We start from the raw sequence: 19,944 nt of genomic DNA on the forward strand, positions 1-19,944 counted from the left end.
AAGATTTTGAAAATTTTTTGAAAAGAAAACAAAATGACTCAAAACAAAATTAAAAAGTACCTAATTTAAGTAACAAGATAATCCATTAGTTTGATCAAACTCAAACAATCTCCGACAACGACGCCAAAAACTTGGTGCATGGATTCCCACACTCCGTACAGCTAAACCAGCAAGTGTAATGGATCGTCCAAGTAATACCTGAGGTGAGTCAGGGTCGATCCAACGAAGATTGTCGGCTTGAATCAAGCTGTAGTTATCTTGTAGATCTTAGTTAGGTGGATAGAAAATGGTTTATGCTTCAGCGATGCTTTGTTCTTCTGGATTAGTCCGGTCTTACGGTCTACTCTAACTGTGAATGATTTCTTCTATGGCAGGCTGTATGTGATCAACGCCTTTCTTGAGAGGTCACCGATTTTCCTCCAGTGCTGAACCCCAGGGTTAGTGCGGATCCAATCTAATTGAGGGTGAAGCTCCTACAGTTCATTCCCCTTGATGATCCTACTCAAAATTCCATAGACAAGGTCGAATCTTCTGGATCAGAGAATGCTGCACCTTGTGGTTCTAGCCTTTAGCACAAAGACTCTAATCTCCTCGTGCTTTAGCTGAACTGGTTGATGCACCACTATTTCGTGGTACATTTTGTGCTTAATTTAGGAGAATTTCATCCATTCCCACATTTATTCAATGAAATAGCATGGTTTCATGACTTTCTCCTAATTTATTCTTAAGAGTAAAAACATGCTTTTTAGGCCTTAAATTAGCTAATTTTGATTCACCTTTGATTCCACTAGATGCCTTGATGTGTTTGTTAATGAATTCAGGTTGAAAAGGGTAGGAATGGATCAAAGGAGTGAAGAGAAAAGCATGCAAGTGGAGAAATCATAGAAAATCAAGGATTGGAGTGCTTACACCGACGCGCACGCGTAGCAGACACGCACGCGTGGAAATGGAGTCGTGTAACAACCCCGATTTTCGAGTACGCGAGATCTTTTCTGAAAGTACGAATTTCTCCGGAAGATCAGTAAGGGGAAAACCTTTGATATATCATCAAGTATCTCAATCCTCATTGTCATTATGTCATCTTTAAGTTAGAACCTTTTCCGAGACATGTCCGATAACGCGGTCACGAAGAACCTAGTTTTTGAACTGTATCGGTTAGGAGTTTTGATTCGGTTTTTCGTAAATAGTCTTAGTTTGACAAACCGGACTCGATTTATGAGAGAAGAGAGATAATAGGATGATATTATCATTATATTAGTATTAGAAGCTTCTTGAATGATATTATAAGGTTACCTTATCAGTTTTAGTTAAAAACAGAAAAATCGGTTTAACCGGGTTCACAATTTACTGGTGCAGCTTAGCACCAGCACTCTCTGATGACTTTAGCAATGCTAAGGCCTCATTATTCATGTCTTATTCTCATAATAAATATGTTACTAGTGTCATTTATGCTAGTAGCTCAGAAAATAATTTTTAGAGATGTTTATGCAAGTGTTCCGATACATCTAGTTTTAGTAATTATACACCTGAGATATTTTAATATTATTTTAATCCACCTCCAAGCCAACCAATCACAACTCACCCTACACCCCCAAAACCCCCAAGGCTGGCTCATTTTCACTTTGTGGCCGAAAATAGGTAGAGAGAAAAAGAGAGAAAAGTTCTTAGTTCCATATCTTCAAAGCTTGATTTCTGCTGAACTAAAACTCAAATCAAAATTCCAATCCGACCAAAATGATCCTCTCTTCTTTCTCTACATGATCATATGACTTATCAAGGCTGGGATCAAGGTGAGTTGGCTGCACCATCTCTCTTTTGATTCAGTTTCAAGAAAACATGCTTAAATATGTGTTTTCTTGATGTGATTTAGGAGGAAAAAGTGCTTAAGGACCACCTGAAAGTTTAATCGAATTAGGAGCAGCAAAACCAGGTAGGGTGTCACGAAATTAATCTTGATTATTTTTGTTTGAGTCGTGTGAATGTTTTATTATTTGGCTGCGCTAAAAATTGGTTGCATATATGATTGATTCTTGGTGAAAATTTGGTGAAATTTTGATGAAATTTGATGAAATTCAAGCTTTAAAGTTCATGTTCTTGGGCAGCTGGAAAAACGAAACCCTAAGCTTAAATTGAGGTTCAATTTTTGTTAAAATCATGTAGAAAAGATGGGGTTTTAGTGGCTGCTAATTTATTATGAATTATAGTAAAAATCGGTTGCTGAAAAGACTGAAAAACGGGTAAAAACAGAGAAAGAATCTAAAGAATTTATGAAGAACATGAAGAACACTTTGAGTATGATGAAGAACAATGAAGAACAGGCCTTAGATCTTAAAAAGGGCAAGGAAGTAAAATTTTTGGTGTTTAAGGGGTTGTTTGGTAATTTCTGAAAGTTAGGGTGGAAAAAGTAGAAATATTAAAAGTTACGGGTGGTAAAAAGTGAATTTTTAAAGGTTAAAAGTTAAAAAGGGGTAATTTTCAAAAATTTAATAAAAATAATTAAATAATGCGGAAAAGGCAGTTTTCTGTAAAAGCTTTAGAAAGACAACTTTAAGCACATAATCTCATAATTACCTTCATAAAACACTTAGGGAGTGGTAAAAACATATTAGTGAGGCAAAGATAAATAAAAGATAAAAAGTTGAAGACAGAGATATCTATATGTTCATCTGCTGCATTGAGGCAGTCAGATAGATAATGGTGCAACCACTGAGAAACGCTTTCCTGCGGTACAGATTCATATTTTATTTCTGTAAGGCAGAGGAGTTATTTCCTGCTACAGAGTACCGTGACCACCTGTTCCATTTCTGTAGTGGCAGAGGAGTTATTTTCTGTATACAGAAGGTGTTTCGGCATACATCCCTGCAGTGGCAGATGTGTTATTTCCTACGTGCAGTGGACCCTGTGGTGGCAGAGGGGTTATTTCCTGTACACAGGGGTATAGCCAACAGGAAAGCCATATCCGGCTGGTAATGCTGGGTTACGTCGGGAGCGGGTAGAAACCGACAAATTAGCAGTGTTTTTGGTGGATTTGAGGGTATAGCTGTAGCTGCGGACGACGAAGAGGAGGAGGATCCTGAGATAGAGATAGAGCAGGATGAGGAGATGGATGAGCCTCACGGCGATTCTCCGAACGGCCACGTATAGATATAGTTTGACTGCGGAAGGGGCATTCTTTTGATGACACTCTAGTCTGACATTATCTGATAGTTAGTCTCTCACTTGTGTTAGTACACCCGAAAGCTAGGAGCTATATAGTGGTTAGGCTAGCCTGGGCGCCAGTTTAGTGGCTTTTTGTATGGGCCAGGCCCTGGGAGTGTCGTGTAAATATTAGCTACGTAGGATGACGAGGATGTAAACTGACTTGATCTTGTGTAAACGCTACATGTTTTGTTATAGTGTACATGATGTATATTATCAGTTATATTTCTATGTTTCTTTATGCCGCTTTTCTATTACTCTCAATGTATGCTTGTTTATTTTACCTGAACATCTGCAACAAAAAAAAAGTTACTCATAAAATTGGCATCGCTCTAACAAGGAACAGGCTCATATATTAAATAATAAATAATAATTAGGAAGGATAAGTTAGTAACACTTAGCTTCTTGTATGACCATGGCATACTAGGAGTTGGGTCGTTACAAGTTGGTATCAGAGCAGTTCTTTCCTAATAGAGCCTGGGGAGTGGACTGACTATGCTTCATTGCATACTCTGTTGTGTGTCTCATGCTTATAGGATATCTATGTGATATGTGTTAGATGATTGTCTCTGTGTTTTCATTCTGGGAGTGTTCACACTTGACTTGAAGTGTTAAGACTGATCACCTTAATAATGATTGTTTGGTGTGAACAGGACCACGATGGGTTCACGGAGACGAGGCGTACGGGAAGGAATTCCTAATGTTAACTACGAGAGGGAACAGGAGACGTTTATGACTACCATGAACGCTGTGGCTGAGGCAGTGCGTGAGGCTGCAGTAGCAGCGGCTAGGGCTGTTGATCGTCTTGGAGTGAGAAACGGGAATGAGAATGAGCATGGGGAAGATAGTGGAAATGATGAGAATAACTTGGGGCATCTCGAAAGACCTATGACCCTTGCGACTTTTCTGAATGTTAAACCGCCTAAGTTTAAAGGTACAGTCGTTGCGACTGATGCTGACAACTGGTTTCAAGCTATTGAACGATCACTGCGAGCGCAGAATGTTCTGGAAGGCCAACACGTGGAGTTTGCTACTTATATGTTGGAAGGAGAAGCTGAGCATTGGTGGCAGGGGATACAGCGACTGTTGCAATAAGATGAAGGCGATATTCCTTGGAATACTTTTAAGGATGAATTTTATAAGAAGTATTTTCCGAGGGCAGCTCGTGACGCTAAGGAGATGGAACTTATGCAGCTGAAACAGGGTAACACAACTGTTGCAGAATATGCCCGTAAGTTTGATGACTTGTGCCGTTTCTCCTAGATCTGCCAAGGGAATCCTGCTGACTTTGAAGAATGGAAGTGTTTGAAGTTCGAAGGGGGCCTTCGTGAGGATCTGATGAGTTCAGTAGTTCCATTGGAGATACAAAATTTTGCTGAGCTGGTTAATAAGTGTAAGTTAGTGGAAGAATGTGCTAAGAAGGTAATTGCCTCTAAAGCAAGTCGTCAAGGATTTTCACCAAGGAACTACAATAGTTATAATTGGCAACCACGAAGGACAAACTTCTCCAAGGTCAGTGTATTGTCAAAGATCGATTTCTAACTGTACTGTATGACTCGGGTGCATCGCATTCCTTTGTTTCTTTAACTGTTGCTTGTGAGTTGGGACTAGATTTCTCTGAGTTAAACTTTGATCTGATTGTCCATACACCTGCATCCCAAAATGCTTTGACTAGTTTAGTGTGCCTGCAAGTACCATTCACTATTAGGAACAGAACTTTTATACATGATCTAATCTGTTTGCCTCCATGTGGTTTAGAAGTTATTCTAGGGTTAGATTGGTTATCTAAGTATGATGTTTTCCTTGATTGCTATGAAAGAACTACTGTTATTCCGTCTGATAGTTTAGATATTAAACCATTTCTGTCTCATACTTTATATCTAAATTCTGTAAGAGTTGCATTAGACGGGAGTGATTGTGAGGGGTACGTTCTGTTAGCGGCTAGCTCGAATGATAGTGAACTAAGCTTAGAACGAATCCGAGTGGTGAAGGAATTTCCTGATGTTTTCCCGGACAACATACCTGAGTTTCCTCCTCAGCGAGAGATAGAATTCAGCATTGAACTTGTACCTGGAACCGGACCAATTTCCATAGCACCGTACCAGATGTCACCACTGGAACTTGCAGAGTTGAAGAAGCAATTGGATGAGCTACTTGGAAAAAAATTTATTCGTCCCAGCGCATCACCTTGGGGAGCTCCGGTGTTGCTAGTAAAGAAGAAGGATGGTGGAATGCGACTTTGTGTAGATTACCGACAGTTAAATAAAGTCACTATCAAGAACAAGTACCCACTTCCACGAGTAGATGATTTGATGGATCAGTTAAAAGGTGCAACTGTGTTTTCGAAGATTGATTTGCGATCGGGCTATCACCAGATTCGAGTGAAAGAGTCAGATATACCGAAGACTGCATTTAGAATTCGATATGGTCACTATGAGTATACGGTTATGTCATTTGGACTAACTAATGCTCCTGCGATTTTCATGGATTACATGAATCGTATTTTCCGTCCGTACCTTGATCAGTTCGTAGTAGTCTTCATAGACGATATTCTCATCTATTCGAAGACAGAAAGAGAGCATGAAGAGCATCTAAGGACTGTATTGCAGATACTAAGGACTTGGAAGTTATATGCTAAACTATCAAAGTGCGAGTTCTGGACAGAGAAGGTGGCATTTTTGGGACATGTTATATCACAGGGAGGAATTGCAGTGGATCCTTCAAAAATTTAAGCAGTAGTGCAATGGGAACCACCTACGACCGTTACAGAAGTTTGGAGTTTTCTCGAACTTGCTGGATATTACCGGAGGTTTATTAAAGGGTTTTCACAGATAGCCTTACCTCTGACTTACCTTACATGAAAGGAAGTTCCATTCGTTTGGACGGCTGAGTGTGATAGAAGTTTCAAGATGCTTCAGGAGAAGTTAACAACTGCACTTGTATTAGTACTACCCGACCCGCAGAAACCTTTTGAAGTATACTGTGACGCCTCTCATAAAGGACTTGGATGTGTGCTGATGCAAGACAAAAATGTGGTGGCTTATGCTTCCCGGCAGCTGAGACCTCATGAACGAAATTATCCGACGCATGACTTGGAATTGGCTGCAGTAGTGTTTGCTCTGAAGATCTGGAGACACTATTTGTATGGCGCTCAACTAGAAGTTTTCTTTGACCACAAAAGTTTAAAGTATATCTTTGACCAGAAGGATCTTAATATGTGACAGCGAAGGTGGATGGAGTTCTTCAAGGACTATGATTTTAAGTTAAGTTATCACCCAGGAAAAGCGAACGTGGTGGCAGACGCTTTGAGCAGGAAGAATTTGAATATCTCTTGGATGATGATAAAGGAAGAAAAGTTACTCGCGGAATTTGAGGACCTTAAGTTGGCTATGACTGAGACGTCAAGTGGAGTCCGTTTGGCCCAATTGCATATAACACTAGATTTTAATATTAGAATTCAGCAAGCACAAGCACAGGATTCAGAAATGATGACGATGCTGAGACGAATGAAAGTAGAGGAACCAGAAGCTGTAAGACTAGATCGTAGCAGCCTCTGGAGATACAAGAACAGAATTTGTGTGCCTAGCTCTGGAGATTTACGGCAAGGGATTCTTGTAGAAGCTCTTCAGAGTAGATTTTCTATGCATCCTGGAGTAACAAAGATGTATCAAGATTTGAAACAAATGTTCTGGTGGCCGGGCTTGAAGAAAGAGGTAACTGATTATGTCTCAAAATGTTTAACCTACCAGAAGGTGAAGGTGGAACACCAGAAACTGTCAGGAACCCTACAACCCTTAAAAATACCACAATGGAAATGGGAGCAGATTACTATGGATTTTGTCACGGGATTGCCAAGGACCTCAACAGGACACGATGCCATTTGGGTAATTGTGGACAGGTTGACAAAATCAGCGCACTTCCTTCCGATTCGAGTTGACTATACATTAGAAAGGCTGGCACGGATATATATTCAGGAAATCGTACGATTGCACGGAATACCTTCATCAATTGTTTCAGATCGAGATCCGAGGTTTACTTCCAAATTCTGGGGAGCTTTCCAGAAAGCATTGGGAACAGAATTACATATGAGTACAGCATACCAACCTCAGACAGATGGACAATCAGAGCGGACAATCCAGACATTAGAAGACATGCTAAGATCTTGTGTGATGGATAACCAAGGCAGTTGGGATAGGTATTTGCCATTGGTCGAGTTCGTCTACAATAACAGTTACCAACAAAGTATCGGGATGGCACTATATGAAGCTCTCTACGGAAGGAGATGTCAGACACCATTGTGTTGGAATGACGATGGAGAAGCTAGTGTCTTAGGTCCAGACTTAGTGCAAGAAACTACTGAGAAGATAAAGGAGATCCGCCAGAAGATCCAGACAGCACAGAGCCGTCAAAAGAGATATGCCGATAATAGACGTAGACCCTTAGAGTTTAGTGAGGGAGACCATGTTTTTCTTAAAGTAACCCCGACTACTGGAATAGGTAGAGCCCTTAAGACTAAAAAGCTTAACCCTCGATATATAGGACCTTTCCAAATACTTAAAAGAATCGGTCTAGTAGCTTATCAAGTAGCCCTTCCTCCATATCTATCAAGCCTTCATGATGTTTTTCATGTCTCGCAACTTAAGAAATATATTCCCGACGAGAGTCACATTTTACAACCAGAGACAGTACAGTTACGAAACGATTTGACATATCAAGCATCACCAACTCATATCGTAGAAAGAAGTGATAAGCAGCTGAGAGGCAAGACTGTTTGCTTAGTCAAAGTAGCTTGGGGACAAAAAGGAGAAGAACACACTTGGGAACTGGAAGATAAGATGAAAGCTGATTACCCGCATCTATTCTCAGGTAACTGAAATTTTGAGGGCAAAATTTTCTGTTAGGAGGGTAGAATGTAACAACCCCGATTTTCGAGTACGTGAGATCTTTTCTGAAAGTACGAATTTCTCTGGAAGATCAGTAAGGGAAAAACATTTGATATATCATCAAGTATCTCAATCCTCATTGTCATTATGTCATCTTTAAGTTAGAACCTTTTCCGAGACAAGCCCGATAACGCGGTCGCGAAGAACCTAGTTTTTGAACTGTATCGGTTAGGAGTTTTGATTCGGTTTTTCGTAAATAGTCTTAGTTTGACAAACCGGACCCGATTTATGAGAGAAGAGAGATAATAGGATGATATTATCATTATATTAGTATTAGAATCTTCTTGAATGATATTATAAGGTTACCTGATCAGTTTTAGTTAAAAACAGAAAAACCGGTTTAACCGGGTTCACAATTTACTGGTGCAGCTTAGCAACAGCACTCTCTAATGACTTTAGCAATGCTAAGGCCTCATTATTCATGTATTATTCTCATAATAAATATGTTACTAGTGTCATTTATGCTAGTAGCTCAGAAAATAATTTTTAGAGATGTTTTTGCAAGTGTTCCGATACATCTAGTTTTAGTAGTTATACACCTGAGATATTTTAATATTATTTTAATCCACCTCCAACCCAACCAATCAAAACTCACCCTACACCCCCAAAACCCCCAAGGCTGGCTCATTTTCAATTTGTGGCCGAAAATAGGTAGAGAAAAAAGAGAGAAAAGTTCTTAGTTCCAAATCTTTGAAAATTTGGTAAAATTTTGATGAAATTTGATGAAATTCAAGCTTTAAAGTTCATGTTCTTGGGCAGCTAGAAAAACGAAATGCTAAGCTTAAATTGAGGTTCAATTTGTGTTGAAATCATGTAGAAAAGATGGGGTTTTAGTGGCTGCTAATTTATTTGAAAAGTTAAACTATTTCAGTATAGAGTTAATGAACCTATACTTGGGGCAGGCTAACTAATCATACCGAAATTTACATAAGCTTTAAATACATACGTTAAACAGAGAAAGCAGAATAAAGTAAAGAAGTGCAGAGAAAAGAACAAACAGAGCAGAATAAAGAGACAAAGCGAAGAGAGTAATATGATAAAGATTAGAGGACCTATTGAGAGGTCATTTGTTGCATTAAGGCAACCTCAGAGATATCTATATGTTCATCTGCTGCATTGAGGCAGTCAGATAGATAATGGTGCAACCACTGAGAAACGCTTTCCTGCGGTACAGATCCATATTTTATTTCTGTAAGGCAGAGGGGTTATTTCCTGCTACAAAGTACCGTGACCACCTGTTCCATTTCTGTAGTGGCAGAGGGGTTATTTCCTGTATACAGAAGGTGTTTCGGCATACATCCCTGCAGTGGCAGATGTGTTATTTCCTGCGTGCAGTGGACCCTGTGGTGGTAGAGGGGTTATTTTCTATACACAGGGGTATAGCCAACAGGAAAGCCATATCCGGATGGTAATGCTGGGTTACGTCGGGAGTGGGTAGAAACCGACAAATGAGCTCATTACCTGCACTAGGACTAGACATGCATCATTCTTGTCTGCGCATTATTCTCTGTTGCATTCCTACTTGTGAGTGATCTATTTCTTTATGTTTGTTTGCTTGAGTGCTATGTCTGTGCTTTAGCTTCTTGTATTCTCCTGCTTGTGTTCTGTTCTTTGTTTTTCTATCTATTTTTAATTTCTGTTTACTACATTACTGTATTCTATTATCCATCTGCTAATCAAAAATGAATAAATGAACGTAACTAACAACCCCGACCCTACTAAGAACTCCCTAGTTCTTACCCCTTCTCTCCCTTCCTCCCCCTCAGATGGAGACGGGCGTGATCTTCTATGAGTTCGAGGACCCTTACGTCTATGAGGATCCGGTATATCACAGTTACTTTATCATGGGATTGGAGCCTCGTATTAGACGATATGCGTTACCTAATCGAGCTTTTCAACATCCTCTGTCTAGCTCGCATTTTGACCCTGATGCTCCTTATGACTTTCCCTTATCCTGGTTACATCCTGACGCACATGGACACCCTTTTTCTGATGATCCTGAGCACCCTATACCAGCTCAACCTTTGAATGAGGCGGTACCTGAGCCTATCATTCCTGATGAGCCTGAGTTAGCTGGTGACTACATACCTGTGATACCACCAGAGTGGGATTTTCCCCCTGACCCGATCCCCGACTTGCCACAGCCTGATGAGCCGGCACTACCGGACGGTGGAGTGGCTCCTATAAATGCGAACGGACCTGTGCTCGCGAACGGTTTTGTACATAGTGACAGCAGTGTTTCTGGTGGATCTGAGGGTATAGATGTAGCTGCGGACGAGGAGGAGGAGGAGGAGGATCCTAAGATAGAGATAGAGCAGAATGAGGAGATGGATGAGCCTCACGGCGATTCTCCGAACGGCCACGTGTAGATATAGTTTGACTGCGGAAGGGGCATTCTTTTGATGACACTCTAGTCTGACATTATCTGATAGTTAGTCTCTCACTTGTGTTAGTACACCCGAGAGCTAGGAGCTATATAGTGGTTAGGCTAGCCTGGGCGCCAGCTTAGTGGCTTTTTGTATGGGCCAGGCCCTGGGAGTGTCGTGTAAATATTAGCTACGTAGGATGACGAGGATGTAAACTGACTTGATCTTGTGTAAACGCTACATGTTTTGTTATAGTGTACATGATGTATATTATCAGCTATATTTCTATGTTTCTTTATGCCGCTTTTCTATTACTCTCAATGTATGCTTGTTTATTTTACCTGAACATCCGCAACAAAAAAAAAGTTACTCGTAAAATTGGCATCGCTCTAACAAGGAACAGGCTCATATATTAAAGAATAAATAATAATTAGGAAGGATAAGTTAGTAACACTTAGCTTCTTGTATGACCATGGCATATTGGGAGTTGGGTCGTTACAAGTCGCATGGCGATGCGTACGCGTACATGACGCCTACGCGTGGAACATAAAATTCCAAGCGAAGCGTACGCGTGACCCATGCGTACACGTCGATGCTCGCACGTGGCTTCATTAAAGTGAAAACGTTGGGGGCAAATTCTGGGCTTCCCAGGCCCAGATCCAACTCATTTTCTGAGCCTATTACATGCAAAGAGGAGTCAAGGGAGAAGCACATAGTTTATTTTTCATCATGCTTTAGTTAGTTTCTAGAGAGAGAAGCTCTCTCTTCTCTCTAGAATTAGGTTAGATGTAGATTAGAATTTCTTAGATCTAGGTTTAATTCATGCTTTGATTTACTTTTCCTTTACAATTTCTTGTTCTTCTACCTTTGCTTTCTCTAGTTTAGCATTTTATTCTTGTAACTGTTTACTTTGTTATTGATGCACTCTTGTTTCCTCTGTTTTCCTTTTCATGCAATTTGTGTTTAATGTTCCTTTATTATTGATTTGAGTTGTTGTTGTTTAATTCCTTGCAGTTAGTAGTTGTAGATTTACTTTTCTTGCAATCTTAGTTTGCTTTCCTTTTATGCCTTCCAAGTGTTTGACAAAATGCTTGGAAGGATGTTAGAGTAGGTTTTTATGTTCTTAACTTGGGATGGTAGCTTAGGTGAACTTGAGTTACTAATGTCCAAGTGTTGATGATTGGTATCCATTGACTCCAGCCTTCCCTAACTTAATTAGTGAGAAGGTTAGGACTTATAGATTAGGATTGCTGTAGCTCATTTGACTTTCCTTTACTTGTTAGAGGATGACTCAATGAGATTAATCCTTGCAATTATCATATTATGGTTAGTGACAAAGATAAAGATCTTTAACCATCATTTCTTGCCAAGAACTTTTTATTATTAGAGTTTCTTTTACTTTCTTGCCATTTATTTTTCATGTCCCTTATTCAAAACCCCAAAATATACTGTCCCATAACCAATAACAAGAACACTTCCCTGTAATTCCTTTGAGAGATGACCCGAGGTTTGAATACTTCGGTTATTTTTATTGGGATTGTACTTGTGACAAACAATTTTTTTGCATGAGAGGACTATTTGTTGATTTAGAAACTATACTTGCAACAAGATTTCATTTGTGAAATTCTTTACTGACAAAAATCCCTTCATCACTGGTGTCTCGAGAAGTCCCCAACGAAGTCGTGGATTAGCCGTCTAAGAGATGTATAATCAAGCTAGTGGTTCATTGTTGTCTGATGAAAGACTCACTCCAAACCCATGTAGAATGAGATAACCTTGTGCCTGTTCAACGTATTCATAAGGATGAACAACGTAGATACATCTTAGAATAGAATCAAACACGAATTGAGAATAGAACAGTAGTACTTTTATTAATCCATAAAACTCAGCAAAGCTCCTAGCCTCAACCTAGGAGGTTTAGAAACTCATACTGATAGAGAAATACAATGAAAGGTTCAAGAAATGCCAGGAGAGATGATGTAGAATATCCTTTAAATACTAAACTAATGACTAAGGATTACATAAGAAGGGTAAAACAGTCTTTTAGTGTGAAAATCCACTTCCGGGGCACACTTGGTGAGTGTTTGGGCTGAGCAAAAGACTAAGCCACATGCTAGGATGCTCCTTGGGTGTTGAACGCTGGCTAGGGACACCTTTACGGGCGTTGGACGCTAGCCACTCCTTTGTGGGCGTTGGACGCCTGGACTGGGGTAGCTAGCTGGCGTTGAATGCCAATTTTGGGCCTTCAATTCTGAAGCAAGGTATGAACTATTTAATATTGCTGGAAAGCTCTGAATGTTAGCTTTCCAAAGCCATTGAGAACGCTCTATTTGGACTTCTGTAGCTCCAGAAAAGCTCTTTCGAGTGCAAGGAAGTCAGGTCTTGACAGCATCTACAGCACTTTCTCTGCCTCTGAATCAGACTTTTGCTCCAGCTCCTCAATTTCAGCCAAAAAATACCTGAAATTGTATAAAAATACAAAAACTCAAAGTAGAATCCAAAAATGTAAATTTTACACTAAAACCTACGAAAACTTAATAAAACTTAAACCAAACATAACAAAAACTATATGAAAATGATGTCAAAAAGTTTATAAAATATCCACTCATCAAGTTGCTTCTCTCCTTAAATACTAACCCTAAACAAATTTCAAATTCAACTCAAAACAAAATCAAAATTAAAGCAAAATCAAATACTCTTCATAAATGTTTTCCTCCAGCAAAGCTCTCGCTCTTTTCTTTTTGCTAATCCTCAATTAATGATGTGATTGGTGGGCCTAAGTTGAGCATTTGATTAACCACACAAGTCATGAAGAATCAAATATTTAGTGGCTTAGTTTGAGGCCCCTTGAGAGTGTCCCATAATCCCACATTGCACGTGAAGGATCCACGTAATGACCCACATTTTTGAAAAATCTAAATATAAATAAGTTATAATTTATTTTATTAATTGGAGTTCCTTATTTTTAGAAAATATTTTATTAAAAGTAAATTATATAAAAAAATTTTATTAAAATTTAAATAAAAAATATCTATAGTAATTATTATTATTATAAATATTTTACAACTTAAAAATATTTAAAATAATTAATATTTATTTTAATCAATTTGAATTGGTTGAATGATCATCTCATTTGTCCGTTTAAGCAAGTATTTAGTGTTCGAATCTCGCCTTGTGTATATAACAATCCATTAGTTAGTGACAAACCCTTAATAAATAGAGCATCAATATGTGGTGGATTAGTCATCGACTTACCGAGTTAGGAAATCCGTAGAAAAAAATCGTATTTGTCTTTAAAATAGATTTATTTTCCATTAATAGCAATACTTATGGACTTTTGTTTTGTTGAAATTTACTTGGGACAATTTTATTTGTTGATATCATATTCATTCTTGAAGTCAAAACAATATGATCAGCATTGTTACTTGTTAAAACTTCACATTTTATGAAATGATTTCTAAATTTTTAAATTCATAAACTTATGTCATTCCAAAAGTTATTAGATCGATCGAGTAATATTTCTTGGTAACATAGTGTACCGAAACACCATCGTTGAGTATTAGTTAGTGTGAAGAGAAATCAATAACAACTTTTGTTATTCAATATATAATTTATTCTATTGAAAAATAAATTAGTATTTTCTAAAATTGTAAATACATTTTTTCCAATTTCTTACACTATTTTATTTGAAATATTTTTTATTATTATTTAAGAAATTCTTCATAATTTTTTAATTATATAATTAATTTAATTAATAACCTTTATTATTGCTTTTATACTAAAAATATATCAATTTATATTATTTACATATTTTTTTACTACTAATAAATAAATAAGTATTTGCACTATTATATTTATTGTCCTAGATAATGACTTAAATTAGTTATTTTGTGTGTTAAATAATATTTTATATGTTAAATTTATTAAATATTAAGATGAAAAAATTGTTCAATAAATTATATGAATAGTCATTATAGAAAAGAAAAAAAATTATATATCATATATAATAATCCTTGATATATATAGTGTCATGTATATATTAAGATTACTTATTTTAATTATGTGAGTAATTATTGTTATTTTCACTTTTTCGTTACATTAGAAAATAATATTTAAAATTAAAAAAGAGATAATTAATTTTTTTTAATTTGAATTAAAAAATATCTTATAAATATATCCAACTTTCATATATACTAAGTGTTATCATATTAAATAGGATAGTATTTGCTATAACAATGACTTAAAATATTAATCCAAGATATATTTGAACCTAGTAAGACCTCAATGCAAACAAGATCAACTAAAATCTATTGTTAGGGTCCCAAATTCGACTTAGGTTCATTACCTTAAATGCCCAACGCAGATGAAGTCCACGCGTCCCTCTTAAATCGGCTCAGATTGGATCCCGTTGCTAGCTAGATATAGTAATGAGTACTCAAGGGAGCGTGAGAAGCCCCCTTCCCATCCCTCACTCATATTTAAAAAAAAAATGCCCCGTTCCTTCTCTGTCATTGCAAGTTCCTGTTTGATTACCCCTTAGGGAACGCAGATCTCCTCGAGTATCTACGAATATTCTTTGAAAACTTTTGAAAAAAATTAACACAAAAAGATATAATATAATAATCATAAAATAATCGATTCAATATAATTAAACACAATTTATAACATATTCGTTATAAAAAATAACATTTTAAAAGGAGAAAACATAAAAACATATTCCAACATAATAACATAACATAATTTTTTGGGACGATACTGAGTGACGTAGTGATGGACTTGAGAGGCAAAGAAAGTGAGTTAGAGAGAGAGAGAATCGATGCTGAGAATGAGTCTAGAAGAAAAATGAAGAATTTGAATTGGAGGCAGAAATTAGGGTTATTAAATTCAAGAAATGGATTTATGTATATATAAATTAGGATAAATTAATAATTTTATATTCGCGTATATTTAATAGGTTCTATTGGGCAGGTATTTATGTCCATGTCCTCATTAGGGTGACAAACAGAAAAGTCCGCCCTGTCTTGCCAAAAGTCCGCCATCTGGTGGGCTGGCCTGCCCCTCCTCGCCTAGTTAGATGGTCCTAAATTTCTCTCCCACCCCACCTAATGGTACGCTGACGGGTTCTCCTTTTTTTTTATATAAACCATTAAATATTAAAACAATATATATAATTTCACAACAATTTCAATAAATTTATAATTTCTAAAAACATAAAAAAATTATAATTTTTAAATTCACACACATTAAAGTCTTTATAATTATAAATATGTAATAAACATAATTATAAACCAAATTTATTGAAACAAAATAATAAAACCAACATTGTCCAAAGCAAAATAAATATTGTCCAAAATATATAATTAAACATCTTCAAGTTTATAATCAATCAAACATAAAACATAATCCAAAATATAACTTAGAACATCTTCAATTATCATCTTCATCATCTTATAGAACAATAACATCATAAAAATTTGTAAAAAAATGGTCTTGACAATAAAAGCTTGGCCCAGCGGGGAAGCGTGCCCCGCCCCGTCGAAGCCCGCCAAATCCCATGGATTAGGCGATGCAGGGTAGGCAGGCTTTTTAAGTTTGGTAGCCTTAAATTTTCAGCTCAACCCACCTTTTGGTGGGTTATGTGGGCCAACCCAACGGGTTTCGGCCCGTTTACAACCCTAGTCCCCATCTATTTTTCCGTGGCAGGTCGTGAGGATTTTACAAGTCCCCATCTAGTCCTAAAACGCGAGTAATCCTTGCAAATACCCGTTTTGCAATTCGGCTATTTTTGTGATTATCCCTATTGCAAGCATTCATTGGTTCATGACGTAGAGCTATTCTAACCACTCAATAAATTCTCGGATAATCAAAGTTAAGGTTATATCATTTTTATAAAGTCACATATATCCTTATTATAACAATATTAATAGAAAATAAATGGATAAACACTAAGCTATTATTTGGATATAAGATGGAAAATAAGAGGAAAGACAATGGAAAGAAAGAAAATGAGAGGAAAGAAAATGGAAAGAAAAGTATATTTTTGTATGTGTTGTTTAGATGAAGAAAAAATGAATTGAAAGAAAATAGAAAAAAAAATCTTTTGCATAGATGGAAATAAAAGTAAGAAGAGAAAAAATTATAATAGAGTAAAATTATATTGATGTTTGTATATATTATATATAAATTATAATTCAAATGGTAACTTTATATTTTTAACCATGTTTGTACTTCTGCATCAGTTTTTTTCGCAACTTTGAAGAGAAAAAATTTACATGAGTTCCACATACATTTTTATGTTTTCTATTCAATTTCTTTGTTGATCCAAACAATGAAAAATTATTTTTTTTTCGTCTATTTTCTTCTCCAGAATTTATTTTCATACAAATTCTGCTAATCCAAATAATGCATAAATAAGTCACATTTTTCATATATCTAACAAGAACTAATATCACATATTAGGTTAATTTACGTTGATAAATCAAAGCCACCCCAAAATTATTTGAATTTCCCAAACTCAAAAATATTACCTGGTTGTCTCCATTTACATTTCTATATAAATCGAATTTAATGAATTCGAATTAGGGTAATAAGTAGTAAATCGAATCTATATGATTCGAATTACTTGACACTGTGATTCGAAAGTAAATTGAATTCAAAGAATTCAAATTATGTCATCTCCTACTAAATCGAATCTATAAATTTCGATTTATATGGTCCATGCTAAATCGATTAAATTAAAATTAAATTATATATTCAATTTATATTTGTTTGTTTATCCTAATGATTATATATAATAGATAATATATTTAAGCATGTTTTGAAAGAAATTATTGAATTTTATATAATGATGCCAAGAAAAAAGCTAAAGCGACATAAATTTTTTTATTAATAAAAAAATATTTTTTTATTTTTTAGACACGTATCTATTTTTTTAAGTTATACATTTTAATTTATATAAATTAATGACAATTAAATGTACAAAAAAAATACTAATTAATAAAGAAATAAAATTTAGAGTAAATTATATTTTTTGTCCTCGAAGTTTGACAAAAGTTTCAAAAATACCCCTAAGTTTTATTTTGTTTCAATTTTGTCATAGAAGTTTTCGATTTGTATCAAATATACTCTTAATGGTGAATTTTTCAAAAAATTTAAGACCAATTCAACAATAATTTCATAAGAACAACCTTCAACACAAGCAAATCAAGCATAATTTTCATGCATTATTGTTAGATTGGTCTTAATTTTTTTAAAAATTTAGCCGGTTGGAGTATATTTAATGCAAATCGAAAATTTTTGGGACAGAATTGAAACAAAATAAAACTTAAGGGTATTTTTGAAACTTTTGTCAAACTTCAAGGACAAAAAATATACTTTACCCTAAAATTTAAGATAAACATGTCCTGAACAAATTGAAATAAAATAAAGACTTTTAATTATTATAATTAATTATAATCACATATATTTACTTCAAGATTTATACTTCGAAAATTCAGTATATTAATATTCTGTATTTTTATGTCTCAATTTTAGACTATCAAAAATATTAGTTACTCTCCAATAATAACAATATTTGATCATTAATTATAGTTACATATATTTACTTCAAGATTTATACTTTGAAAATTTATTATATTAATATTTTGTATTTTTATGTCTCAATTTTAGATTATCACAAACATTAGTTACTCTCCAATAATGATAATGCTTTTAAAAAAATAAACATAATTAAATGATCTTAAAATTATATAATAATTTTTAAAATAACTTTTTAGAAGTTTTTTTATAGCATATCTAATGCCAAGATATTTATCTGTGGTATAATCTAATTTCATAATTATTTAAACATTTTTTTTATGAAAAAATCGTATTATTTATTTTGAAAAAAAATATTTATTCCCTATTATAATTTAAATAGAATATAAAATAGATATTAAACCAATTTCTTTTAATAATTAGTCAGTCACAAATATTCATCAAGAAATGAGATTTAAGAGCATACAAAGTAAATATAATACCTACAACTTTTACACTACCATGATAAGATGATTATCATAAATCTTTTTAGCATAAATTAAACAGAACAACATATAATAATAAAGAAACAATCAAATTCAAAAAAGTTATAAAACACATATTATACACTACGATTGTTAGTATTGAGGAAGCTTTAACCATTTATTCTTTTATTAGCTGTCTTTTTATGTACTCTGCACTTTATCTACGAATATGTTAAGAATTAAACCTATGCTTTAACCATTCAAAATCCCATATATTCTTGCCAAACACAATATTATTATGTCTTTTTTTTTATAGAAACCATTGAATGGAAGTACCGTTAGTAAAAAGATGAGGTTCTCTTATAATATGTATGACTTTTTATGATAATAAATTAAAAATAAAAAGCATGAAATAATATTGTGTATATTTAAGTTAATTTTAATCTTTTTTAATAACCGGATTTGCAATAACATAATTGATAAATAATGACAGTTAATACGGATTGGATATGTTTTAAGTATGCTATATATTTTATAATTTTGTACGAAACAATATTAGTTTTAATTTATATATTTATTATTGGGTATTAAAAATAAAAGTATTTGTATTGTTAGCATTTTTTAAATTTTCATCAACTCGGACCATGATTAGGCCTAAAAGATCATCTACCTCGTTGGAAATAAATGTAATCTAATCAATTTTCATCTGATAGTGCTATACATTCACATAATCATAGGAGAATTAACTTTAGCGAGATAACAATATGGTATTTTGTTACTACATGAGTATTTTTATATATAAAATTATCAATCAATTCTGTATGACTTCTGATAAAAATAATACAACATGGATATTGTTTGTTAGGTAAAAGATAACATATTGACAAAGAAAATTAATTATAATGGGTATATTCATTTAGAAAATATTTTTCTATGTAATACTATAAAAAATATCATGGTCACCCTGAATTATTAGAGGTTCAACTTCCATCGACAGCAGTAGAATGCCTAAATTGAGACATTTTCAGAGTATAATATTTATCAAACAAACAATTAGTGAAACACTCATCCATACCTTCTTATTTTGAGTACATTTATACATAAAAAAAAGTTGAAATAGCAAAAGCAAAAAAAATAATAATTTTTATAATTTTGTGTGGCTATCTATATATAAAACACCAGAAGACTATGATTATCTAACAAAATTAATTTTATTTATTGCATTCAATTTGAATAATTAAAAAATCATCTTATTTTAGTTTAGTCCTTAATTCACATGATTTAAATTTAGCTCAATAAATATGATTTGATTTGATTTAATTATTAGTAAAAAATATCTCAAGAACCTATTTTATTCATAGATTTATTATTTTAATAATTAATTAATTCATCTAATTTAATTAATTAATACAGATAAATAGTATAATTAATTTTATT

This window comes from Arachis ipaensis, chromosome B06, assembly GCF_000816755.2.
Source record: "Arachis ipaensis cultivar K30076 chromosome B06, Araip1.1, whole genome shotgun sequence".
In the NCBI taxonomy this organism is placed as follows: Eukaryota; Viridiplantae; Streptophyta; class Magnoliopsida; order Fabales; family Fabaceae; genus Arachis; species Arachis ipaensis.